The following is a 13,161-nucleotide window of genomic DNA, read 5'->3' on the forward strand; positions in this document are numbered from 1 at the left end:
GGGAGGGAAATCCTAATTTCTTTCCCATATAATCTCTGTACATATCTATAGCCAAAATAATGGCCCACCCACACAACCAGTGCAGGCTAACCTCACCCCTGTTTGGATGGGAGACTTACACTCCCCTCGGTACCTCTGCCAATGAGGCTGGAAGGAGGAGTGAAACCTAATGAGATATAAAAATATAACTGGATTCCTTGTTGTATCATTTGCTCTTTTTATTTTTGGACTGTTTATCCACCAAGGTGACATGATCTATAGCAACACAGCACAGAGGGACTAGTCCTAAAACCTTGTATCTCTCTCTGCAACACTTGCTCTGGTGCATCCAGGCTGCCTTTTGAAACTAACAATGCCTGAAGTTACAGAAGAGGATCATCCAAACTCAGAAAACTGAATGCAGCAGACAAAGGGATAAAAGAATTCTTATTCTACAGGGTTTAGCCTGCAGCTGGCCATGCATGCCAGAGGGCTGTGCCAGCAACGACGGGAAAGACACTCCCTGAGAGAATAACCAGGGCAGAGAGCCCAACATTTTCAACCAGTGAGAGACTTATTCTTTTGGGATGGAGGCAAATAGCTAGCTGTCTTCTAAAATGCAACTTTAGAAGAGTATTGTTCAGGGTGGGTAGGGACTGGCTGTGTCATGGGCCAGGATTCTATATGCTCTATGCACACATCACACCAGACACGCATTCTCCCCTGTGCAAAATTGACCACATTTCAAATCTAGCCCAAATCAGAACTTTCCCCAGTGGCCTCCACACCACTAAATGGCCTGCGTTTTAGCCCAACCATGTACATTTACAAGACAGACCCAGATGCTGTCAGCATACAAAGCCCTCTGGATCAGTGGCCCATGGTATATATTTGGTTCATCAAGGTGTGATTTCCTGCTCTGCTTCCAATGGCTTAAAGGAAAGGAAGGGTTACTGATGTTGAGAGTGGTTCCTGGTTTCACATTTAGACTACTATAGAGAATTGTTTTGTTTCCTTTCTCCTGCATATGTCAATGCAGTAGAATCTTCTTAAATTAAGTGCTTCAGCTTTAAGATGCTTCTGCCCCCAATAGGTGCGCTTAAGGGGCTATCACCCAGATGTAGGTGTTCCAGGCTGCCCAATGGATTATTCAATCCCATTAAAAGGAATCCCTCATACATGAGATTAACAGTGCTATCATTGCCCAAGTTGCTGCAGAGCCTATTTTGATACTAGAGAAACCTATGGAGTTAAGCGAACGCAGAATCTGCCCAGGGATAGGGCCTGAACCGGCCCTATGCCAATGGTAGCAATGCTGGCAACACAGTCCTGAATGTTTAGTTGACATGTATACAACAATTTAATAAGAAGAAACCGGGGATGGGGAAAAAATCTTACTCTTTCTGCCTGTATCACACTAATGAAAGGTTAAAAGTTTCTGTGAACAAGGAAAGGGGTCCCCATTAAGCAGAGTCATCATTCCTATTAAGCAGCAGTCTAACTGGGGGCTGTAACCCTTTGGGACAGCAGGCTATGTACACCTTTACAGAGTATATTTCCTTATGGCCATTTTTCTCCACGTGATTTTACCAACTATATCTATCAGTGGAGAGTCATTGAAATTCGAGATGGAAAAAAAATCTACCATAATCTTGCCCATCCCATATATTACTTTTTCTGGTGCATTCTTTAATGCTTTGTAAATTCTAGTTTTGTTCTTCAGAGCTGTTGTGTTCCAGACAGTTGCTCAGGAATTGATGGGGTGGAAGTCATGGTGCCTTCTTTTCTAAACATGAGCTGGGTCCTGTAAGAAATTATAAAAGTTTCCACCACATATTTTGAAAGCCATTCCACATATCTAGTACATCTCATTACTAGGAAGATTTTCTGATAGTCACTCAAATTTTTCTTTACTCAATTTTATCTCATTACTTTTACCCTGTTGGAGCATCTTAAATAATTCCTTTTTTGTCTTAATGCTTTACACCCTTCAAATACATGTAGCTGGTTATTATATACCTTAGTCATCATTTAGTCCAAACTGCACATATTACATTCTTGTAATCTTTGTTCGTATTTCAGTCTCTCTAGTCTCTTAACTTCTGTTGCTCTTCTATGAATTCTGACAACTAATTGCTGACAACTTTTTGGCTACAAAGTGGCCAGAATGGTACAGTGCTGTGGTCTCCTTAATGCTGTACAGAGAGAAAGAATCATTTTCTGGGTTCATGATGTGATGCAGAATATTGTGAAGTGCAGAAATAGCACTGGTCATTCCCCTATACCCAACAACATAAATGACTATCTAATTTGTTGTCCAGGATCATCTATCTTTGGCAGATATCTGCATCAACTGTTGCTCCAAAACTGTGTGCAAAATAATTTTTTTTTTTTAAAATCTCATAAATCACAATATTTAACACACATAAAGAATCTAACATCCTCAAAGCAGTGTGCAAATGTTAACTAATTAATCCTCACTGCACCCTGGGAGGCAGTCAATGTGAAATAGTATTTACCTACAATTCTGTTTATTGGACAATATCACACAGAAAGGATTTTCCCTCTATGAGAGCAAGTAGCTTAAAGTAGGTCTCAAAAGAAAGTGAACCAATGGCATAACACCATACACTAAAAGCCGGCCATGCCCATCAAATAATATGTAGGTTTCTCCATCACAACCCCAATAATGGAGAGAGTTATCACCAAAAAATTAACAGGACATTGCAGGAACTCAAGGATGCTTTCTCAAAACAAACCAAAAAACAAAATCAAAACAAAAAAACCCACACTTTTCCAAGATTGGGCTACTTGAATACAAGGCATTCCCCTGAGGAGGAAAAACAAAACAAAAAAAAAACATTAAGGAGCAAACAAGTTTTGGATCTCCTTCTCTGAAAGCAAGTTCTGCAGGACTGAAAGACAAAAGCTGGGTTTTCCCCTTAAAACCAAACACTAGCGATAATACTTTGTAAACTGTATGTAGGGAAACGCATGTGGCTGTGTACCTACTTTATGTATGTGAACAATGGAAATATCCTTCGGATGATTGTAGCAGGAACATCAGATATGTAGGGAGGGCCAGAGTTACCAGGCAGGATGAAGTGCGTTTATATGCTAAAGCTTTGCATTATTGATAACCCAAGAAGGGATCTTCCTCCACTGTGTTTGAATCCCAGTATGGCATGTTCTTTGTAAATGTAGCTCAAGATAAACAAGGGCATGTCTACACTGCAGCTAGTAGTGAGGCTCAAAGCCTGGGGAGACAGACTCATGTCAGGGGGGCTTGCGCTAGTGCACTAAACATAGCCATGTGACTATAGTGGCCCTGGTGAACTCTTGGGTTGGCAACCCAAGCACAAGCCTACCCTACCCCCTGGGTCTGAGCTCAGGTGGCTAATTTGAGCCTCTGCCAGTAATGCAATGGCCACAAAGCTATTTTTAGCACACTGACATGAGCCCCACTACTGCAAGTCTGTCTACCTGGGCTGGGAGGCTCACTCTGAGCTGCAGTGTGGACATACTCCAAGGTTTTAGGGCTCTTCTCTTATGACCCTCCAAAACAGCCCCATTACACTGGATTGTCAAATATCTACTTAAATTGTGAGTATGCACCAGATGCTTTAAAACAAGCAAATCATTTCAGGAGAAAAACAGTGGCTCTTTGGGATATGGGCCCAGTATCTGGTGAGCCCTTCCACCTCGAACACCACGCCATTTCTAGCAGGAAGTCACAGCAAGTAGTAGTAGTCAAAAAACATCATACATGATTACTGCTTGTGAGCCTTCTGCTATTAGAATAAAATTAGAACTCATAAAAAGATGGTGTTTCCCCTCCCATGATGAATCTCAAATCCTTCAGTCAGATCAGATTATGAACCAATGCAAGGAAGAAGGAGAGGGCTGAAGACATGGTCAGAAAGGAAAAAAAGATCTGGCCAGTCTTTTTGGCCCATTAGGACAGAATGCACAAGCACTAGTCTGTCCAGGGTAGTTGGATGGGATTTGACCGCTAGGTATGGGGGGAAGGCAGAAAAGTCTGTGGTTGGGCCTTAGCCTAAGCTAGCCTTTATTCACAGCTCGATTTTTCACTAATATCTATGAGGTGCTCAGATGATACTGTAGCAAGTATCACAGAAAAGACTATAAAGAAGTCAGTCATTTTCTAAGCCAACATTTAGTAACACGCTCCCTCTCCATAATGCCTCCCCTCCGAGGATCTTCAAAGAGCTTCCCATTAATTAAACTGTGAGGGAGGGGAGTATCAATCCCATTTGATAGATAGGTGAACTGAGGTAGGAAATGTGAAGTGACTTGCCCAAGGAAACACCACAGCTGAATTGGGACTAGAACCCAGCTCTGACAATTCCCTTGTCGGTGCTTTAGCTATATGGCCATTCTTCTCTTCTGTCCTCACTAGCCACAAAAACATATGTAAAAAGGCCTGATACTGCTCTTATTAAAGTCAGTGGCAAAACCTTTTACTTCAGTGGGGAACCAAAGCAGGTCTTAAATGTTGCAGAATTTTTTCAACAGATGATTATCATAGCATTTATTTTCCCTATCACATCAAATTTAATTGAATATTAAACAATACTCTTCTTATACAGACTGATTGCTTTCCAGCTGTGCTACCTATAGGCATAGGCAAGTGTTACACCACCTATTGCATATAGATCATATATTGTGTATTTAATGGATTTTTCATGATGAATACTGGCAATCTTGTTTACAATGGAATTCTGCTAATGGCAGTGTACACAAGTCTAACAGATAATGGAGCTGGGAACCCAGGGACTATATCTACAGAGTGGTGAATTACATACCTGAATCCTATCAAGGCAGTTCTATCAAGGGTTGGGGTCTTTGCATTCATGTACTACTTTGAACACTCACCTCAAATTTTCAAGCATCTGCCCCAGTCTCCAAACATAAACATTTGGAAAAATTGGCCCTTGTCTTTTGTATGCGGAATTTATCTGTGGAACTCACTATCACTGCCCCAAAATATTAAGGAGAGCTTAGCAGAATCCTAAAAAAGATTAAACACTTGATGGATAATAAGAACATGTGCAATGACATTAGATATGTAAGGGATATACAGGCGAGTCTCATTTTACGCTAATTTAACATGCGCGAATTCAGCTTTGCGCGGTCGGCAAAAACAAAAACAAAAAAGAGAAAAATAACAATTTAAATACTGTACCTGTAGTGCAGGCAATTCCGCCCACCATTACACTCAATGTAATTTTGACTATACGCGATTTTCGCTTTACGCGCTGACAGTGGAACGTAACCCCAGCGTAAGATGAGACTCGCTTGTACACCTTGATTGTTCAGCAAAAAAAGCCATCTACTCTCTGATAGGGGGTAGGAAGCAATTTCCCCCACAGACAGGTTACTTCATAATTGTCCATTACAGGGATTCTTGTATCTTCTTTTGAAGCATCTGATTCTGGTCATGGTTGGAGGCAGGATACTAAACTAGAGGGACTTTCTGCCTTATTTAGTTCACCAATTCCTGTCTTCCTACAGTTATCCATGCTGTCACTCCTAGATAAGATTAGTACAGAGCACTATACACAGAGGCTGTTCCTGAAGATCATGCAAAAGCTCCAGCTACCGCAGAATGTGGCTGCCTACATACTTAATGGTGTTTCTTTCAGGAAGTATCTGACACCTGTGTTCTGCAGCCTGCACTGGCTTTTAGTTAGTTACCAGATACAGTGTAGTATGCTGTTTTTTACCTAACACTTTATGACTAAGATTTTCAAAAATGGGTTCCTAAAGTTAGGCTTCTAAGTCCATATTTAGGCTCCTGATGTTCAAAGGTTCTGAATACCCAGCAGCTCTTATTGACTTCATGGGGCATTTTAAAAATTGGGCCACTTATTTAGGCTTTTAAATCCATATTTAGGTTCCTAATTCTAGCTACCCATTTTTAAGAATCTTGGCTTATATAGTCTTGGTCTAAGACTGCCTTTCTCTTCATGTTGGACCAAAGAAATTGAGATCAGCCAAGCCACTAAAACTAACATCTCCAATTCTAAATGTCTTTAGGGCTAATGGGTAACTATTTCCAGTTGCGGGCCTTCAGCACTACCACTTACTTCATCTACTAGTCTGACAGAACTAGAGAATGTTGACCTTCCAGGCATGCTCCAGGCCAGTGGTGGACAACCCGCGGCCCATGGGCCACACACAGCCCCGTCAGGGTAATCCGCTGGTGGGCCACCAGTTTGTTTACATTTGCACAGTCGCCCACAGCCCCCAGTGGCCGCGGTTCACTGTTCCCGGCCAATGGGAGCTGCAGGAAGCAGGGGCCAGCACGTCCCTGAGGCCCGCGCCACTTCCTGCAGCTCCAATTGGCCAGGAACGGTGAACCACAGCCATTGGGAGCTACAGGTGGCCGTGCAAACGTAAACAAACTGTCTGACAGCCCACCAGCGGATTATCCTGACAGGCCATGTGCTGCCCACGGGCCGCAGGTTGCCCATCATTGCTCCAGGCCCATCTATTTGCAGATGATTTTGCCCAAGAGGGTGCTCTAAATGAGATTTGCATTCTTCGGAGTAGAGATTTCATTGACTCCTTAAATCATGGTCAATTATCAATTTTAAACTTTAATTAATGAATGTACTTTTAATTTTATATGTATACTTAGAGATAAACTCATCTTTAATAAATGTAAAACAACTGAGACAGCAAAACGCAGTGACAATACACATCTACACTCTATAGGTCACAACCTGAACAATCATCAGATCCCCTTTTCACAAGAAGTTTAGGTCCCTTTAAGAGAAAATGTGTTTCATTCAAGTTGGCCTGTCACTGTCAATGGCCCACTATACTCAAGTAAACAATCACTTCTGTCTCCATCCTTCAGATACACCTTACCACATCATTTGGCAGTGTTGCACCCAAGAGGCCCAAAAGGAACAATTCAACCCATGAGCTGCATTTCCACTCATCTTTTTTAAAGTCACCAAATTTTGAATTTATGAAGATATTTACATTTCTTTAAAAGATTCTAACCTGTTACAAATATATAGCACCTTTCTCTATGGCACCTTTTATCCCCAAGCACTTCAGACTACATATGCAATTAGTGAAATGAAGCCATCTCTGGGGCAAACACCCAGCAGCTGCTCAGTAAAATGATGGTGTCTAAGGACAGCAGGGAAAAGTCTAACAAGAGTGCAGTAGGATCTTTAATTCCCCTTCAATAGTAGGGAGACGCTTGCGTTTCACTGTCTTGTTCAAAGTCTCCACATACAGGGAACTCTATGGAAGTGTTTATTTGCTTCTTAGAAGGACAATGAGCTGAGCTGATTCAGACAGGTTTTGAACCAGTGGTTCAAGGGAGCTCAGCTCTTTCAACCCTGAAGCTTTAAAGGGATCCCTAAAAACAAGATTATTTAAAAAAAGGAATTAAAAAGAAGGTCCCTGCATTATTTAGCCACTTCATGCACCGAGATCAATAGCTGGCTTTGTTGGAGTTTGCCATTACTTTGTTCCCGCTCTCACTCTCTGACATCCTTTAAACCAGTCTTGGGAAATGGCAGAATTAGTGTACAGGAAATAAGTGGAAATAGGCAATGCAAAAAAGCAACAGACGAAACAAGCTGGATAATAATATTTTTTCAATTTTTCAAAGCTGCTAATAAAATTATCTAGATTTGTAACTAAGATCTGTGATTTTAAAGGAAGGGGGCTTCCCTCTAACCATTGTCCAGAAGATTACAGAGAACAATTGAATAGTATTTTATTTATGTAAGTCTAGGTGCTTAACAAAATTACAACATTCTCTTGCCCTGCCCTAGAGTCCTTAGTGGCTTAGACTAGGTTTCTACTTCTTCAGCTATTTGATAGGTGTGTGTACACGCACACAGGATGAAAGTTTCTATATTAGTGTGTGTGTGTGTGTGTGTGTGTGTCTGTCTGTCTGTCTGTCTGTCTGTGTCTGTGTCTGTGTGTGTGTATACACGTGTATGCGCACGCAGGATGAAAGTTTCTATACTATTATTTTTATTGGCTAAGAAGTCTGAACCTCATTCCCCATAATAAACTGGAGGTAATTTCCCTAGTAGCAGTTGGCTGGAAGGCATTTAGAAGGATATTAGGGGTTATACAGAATGCCTGGTGTTTTCTATCCCCAGAATAAATTCATTCATTATAAATAAAGGCTGCGTCAGTTCATCTTCTTTTGAGATTGCAAGTCATGTCAAAGCTATATCTAGCTCTCCTGTGCTTGATTCATCAGGGGCTGGAAACTGTTGTGACATTATTATGGTTCTATTCTTATACTGTGCCTACCATCATGGTATCTGAACATCTTCTGGAAGTGAACCTTAGTTTCCTGAATTTAGAGCTACAGCTAATACCCCACCACAACACAAATCTTGTTTAAGCAGCTTGCCAAATGTCACAGACAGAAGTGGGTGCTATTGCAAATGAAATGCACTGTAATCTAGCTAGACTTTTACTTGTGTTTTTAATTAAAAAGATCCTTTCAAAAATAAACTTAAAATTATTTATTTTTTAAATTTAGCAATAATTACACAAATCATGTTTGGGGTTTTGGGTAATACTACAGAGCAAAACTCTTTGATATTTTATCACAGGTTATTACTAAAAATAAATAACAACACTAATCATAATGCAAATGGAAGTCAAACCTGGTAGACCACATTTTCACATGATTTGCTGGAGAGAAGGACCCCTAGTGTCCATCTGGATTTTAGCCAGACTGGAGTGTGTGAATGGTGACTGTACAGCATTGGAGTCCATGATGTAGGGTGACCAGACAGCAAGTGTGAAAAATCAGGACAGGGGGTGGGGGGTAACAGGTGTCTATGTAAGAAAAAGCCTCAAGCATTGGAGTCCATGATGAGAGAGCAGCTTACCTTGTGATATATTCCTGCAAATAGTCTCCAACCTCTTACATTTGGAAGGAAAAAATAATGGATTTCTAATTTTATTTTTAAAGGAAAATAATTATTTGAAAACACGTTATCAAGCTACCTTGTGATCATTGGGACTCTTAGGAGTCGCCATTACTGATGGACAGGAATGTGTCTTGGCACAATACTTTTAGTGGTTGATTATGCATCCCAGAATCATATAGGTAACATCTACATTTGTAAAAATGAGCACTGTCTCTGGAAGCAGTTTCCGATGGGGCTTTAAAGGCAGCAACAACAACTAAAATGTAATGCTGAAAGGATGAGGGAGCCCAGCCCAGCAGTACACTAGCACTGCTTTGTAAAGAAAAAAAAATCTGCACCACTCCTTATGATCAAGGTTTTACCAGTTTATTTGGCTAATCATTCAAATGGCTAAACAGACCTCTAATTTGAAAATAAAAAACGATTGATGCAATCACAAACAAGTTCTGAAATTGAGGTTTATAAAAAAAAGAAATAGGAAATCTTGTTCTAAGCCAAAACACACACAGTTACCTTTTTCTAATCAGAGCATTCATTTCTCCTCATTATGATCTCACAAGCACATTAAAATCTTATTAACATTAATTACTTCAGAGCGTCTATGCATGAGCAGCGACAGGCTTGCGTGCGTGTGTGTGTGTGTGTGTCTGGATCATATCTACATTTATATACCTTGCTGCACTTTGCTTATAAAACATGTGAAAATATTGCTGCTAACACCAATTAGCTAATTTCACACACACACAGATAGTAAACTGCTGTCTCGCTGCACAGCTTATTATAGACTGGCAGACAGATGGACAGACAAACAGACGCAAAAAGCATCACGACTCCTCCTAAATTCAAGAGCTGGAACGCCTAACACCCCCAGGAGTGTGAGTTTTATCCTCCTAAGTCTGAGGTATGAAACAACACAAATATATAAAAAAAAAATACAAGACAGCCAAATATCCCATTTTCTACACAGATGGGTTCAATGATAAAGTGATAGAGACAAAGAAAAAACTGGCAAGCAGACAAGCAGCAGGCACACAGAGAGATAGACGGAGACAGATAAACAAAGCGACAGAGAAAGAGATGAAAGTCTATTAAAATATGTATATCTGAATTTGGGCTAAGCAATATAAACTTTATCCCACCAGTAAAATGAGAAAAAAAAATGGCAGAGTGAAAAGTCACAAAAGGTCCAACCTCACAAGAAAAATAAAATCCTGACTCCCTACAAAACTATTTATGGATTCTGTTTTTACTGAGAACATGACATACAGCTATTCAGCCCCGCCACAGAAACTCAAGAATAAATGCAAGCATCTAGACAGTAAAATCTGCAGAACTACAGCATCCTCTTATCTCCTAATTTCATGTTCTTCTTCACTCTTTGCATCCATCTACTTTATTATTCACCCATGTCATCCCAACAAATCACTTCTTCCTGAATCCACCCTCTATCCTTTGTAGGTAAAATATAAATCACATACATCCCCCTGTATAACCAAAACCATGTTCTTCCACCACCTGGAGGTTATCCTTTCATCTACAGACCCTTTAATCACCCAGAGATTCCAAATGGACACTCACTTCTTGTCCCTACAACTGTATACCCTGGCTCAACACCAGTGTCATCCCAACCACTTCTCCTATGCTGTTCAGAAGGACCAAGCTCTCACCCTCCTTCTGGAGAGCAGAACTCCCATTGACTTCAGTGGGAGCTCCATGCTTGGAACAAGCATATACCTTAGCACCTAAATATCCTGTGTCACTGCCACTCACCTTACCTGCCATTTTTTAATGATCTCACTATGCACAGCACCAGAAGAAGGAAATTATTAAAGCTCTAAAAGAGAACATTGTGTAGAAATTTAGAGATGGTATGGACTGGCTTGTTGAAGAAATTCAGAAATCAAACATAGCTTTGAGAGACAAAGCAGTGAAAGTGGTATTAATAATTTGTCTTGTAAGTTATAAGAAGCTGAATGTGGCAATAATGCTGCCCCCTCTCTAGTGCCTTCCATCCAAGAAACTCAGAGCACTTTACACGTATTAATTAAGCTTCAACACACCTGTGAGGTTATCATAACCCCCCATTTTGTAGCTGGAAGCCTAAGTACACAGAGGTGAAGTGACTTGCCCAAGATCCATCAGGAAATCTGGGACAGAGCCCAGGAACAGAACACACATTTTCTGATGCATAGTTCCGCACTTCTTCCTCAAGACAATCCTTCCTTACCTATCGTTTCACTCTCTAAGTTCAATATGAAGAAGAATAGATCTCAGAACTCCCAGATGTGTGCTTTAAATCACCAGATACTGCTTCCTTCTTTAGGATTTGATCCACAAGGGGACTTAGCAATGCCTAATTTTTAGGTGCCTAGTGTAATCCACATTCCTGAACTAAGCGCCTAGGCTGCCTATACAATGCATGGGGAGAGTTAGGTCCTATGAATGAGATACACAAAAACCAACACACTGTGTGGGGAGCTGCCTAAGTTAGCCCAAAGGAAATGCCAAGAAGTAGACCCTAAGTCCCACCCTTCAAAGGGATTTATAGATGTAACTCTTGGCTAGAGGGAGGCACCTCCCTCTGCATAAAATTCACAGGCATGAACCCCCTTCAGAATCTAAGCCCTTTTGTGCAAAAAGCTAAGGAGGAAGAGAAAGTAGTGGTGATGCCCACTTGTTAGGGCACTCACTGGGGAGGTGGGAGGCCCAGGTTCCATCCTCCCTGATTCAGTGAATATTTACTTATACAAAGTGAAACAGCTCCAACAGGAGAGACTGAGAAAAACAAACCTTGCAGCCCAGAGGGTAGAGCACTCTCTTGAGATGCTCAAGTTAAATTATTTGCCAGCAGAAGGGAGAACTGAGCCTGGGTCTTCCACAACCTGGGTGAGTGCCTTACTCACTGGGCTAAAGGTTATATGGGCACTGGTACCATCACTGTTTGGGGCTGGGGAATCCAACAAGTGGCCTCTGAAAATGCCTACTGGATTGGGCTCTGCAGGCAAGATAGGTAAGGAATGCCAAACATCCCATATACCCCATTACACAGAGCAATACAGAGGTACCTCTGTAATAAATCTGCTACACAAATTCGGAAGAGTGTAAGTAATACTTTGAAGACCAAATTGAGATATTTATCTACTAAAAAGTTGCCAACTTTATAAAAGTTGATAATTTTATTACAGTAACACCCAGAGACACCTATGTGGTACAGACCCCGTGGTGCTAACTGCTGCACAAACACAAGACAGTCCCTGCCTCTAAGAGATTACAACTTAATATTGGATAATAATCTTAAAAATCCTAAAGACCAGAAGGATATGATTGCAATTATCTATAGAAACATATCTCATGGGATCACCATTGCCCGAATGACCATCAACAGGACCAACTGGATTTCAGAGCCCATTTGAGCCATCTACAAACAGATCACTATGCATAAATGAGAAAGAAACTGGGAATAATTCCGTACGAGAGAAAACAAATACATATTTACTAGCTCTACAATATAGAGAGACTGATTTTTCTTTTATATTCTGTTAAGTCAGAATTCTTCCCAGCAAGTTCAGATCCTTACTCTGTTGTAGCCATGTTATCAGACTGTGCCAGTCTAAAGTTATATCATAGCAGCATACAGAAACAACAGGCCAAGAAAAAATGAAAATGCAGAAGAGGTGTGCACATGGCATCTGGCCCAGCCCCAAGATTCACAGACTTGTGTGTCCTTTTGGAGGATAAAAACATGAGGTTTTACTGACTCCCTCCTGGCTTTTATGAGCTTCTTATGGATTACTGAAATTGGAGAGTACATATGAGAAAGCTGGTTCATCAATTTCCTAGAAAAGACATTTATCCAGATTGCCCTCCTATCCTTGAAATGTGAGACACGGCTGAGGAGTGTTCTTTGTTATAGTGTCTCACAAATATATCCAGTGATGGTGAGTCCCATATGTCTCTGATAAATGAAACCCCTTTTTGAGCATTCCAATCTTTGCCTGTATAAACACATCACACTAGCTGAATCTGGCACTCAAGAAAAAAAGTATTACTTATGCTGGCCAATGAAAAATCCTGTTTGTCTTCAGCCCTGGACTTGTCCTGAGCATCAACTGACGGAGAGTCAGATTGGTTTCAAGAAGTGAACAGATATTAATTAGAGACTAGGACAGAAGCATCAAACTTATTTGCAAGCTTGAAAGAGTTGAGATTTGAACCCGAATCTCAAGTAACAGAA

The 13,161-nt window shown here is 40.8% G+C and overlaps 1 protein-coding gene across 28 annotated transcripts in view; it reads right to left on the minus strand.

The window, feature by feature from the left end:
* ZBTB20 (zinc finger and BTB domain containing 20) overlaps nucleotides 1-13,161 on the minus strand; it is a 646,879-nt gene that overhangs the window by 583,467 nt on the left and 50,251 nt on the right. For 4 of the 28 annotated variants that reach the window (XM_039497040.1, XM_039497041.1, XM_039497039.1 and 1 more), the window contains one exon: nucleotides 1,652-1,783. The exons of 23 other annotated variants lie outside the window; for them this stretch is intronic. The gene's annotated coding sequence lies outside the window, so the exon portion shown is untranslated. Of the gene's footprint in view, nucleotides 1-1,651; nucleotides 1,784-1,998; nucleotides 2,085-13,161 lie in introns of those variants that run through there. One more of the 28 variants, XM_039497043.1, reaches the window with a different exon arrangement.

This window comes from Mauremys reevesii, linkage group 1, assembly GCF_016161935.1.
Source record: "Mauremys reevesii isolate NIE-2019 linkage group 1, ASM1616193v1, whole genome shotgun sequence".
NCBI lineage: Eukaryota > Metazoa > Chordata > Testudines > Geoemydidae > Mauremys > Mauremys reevesii.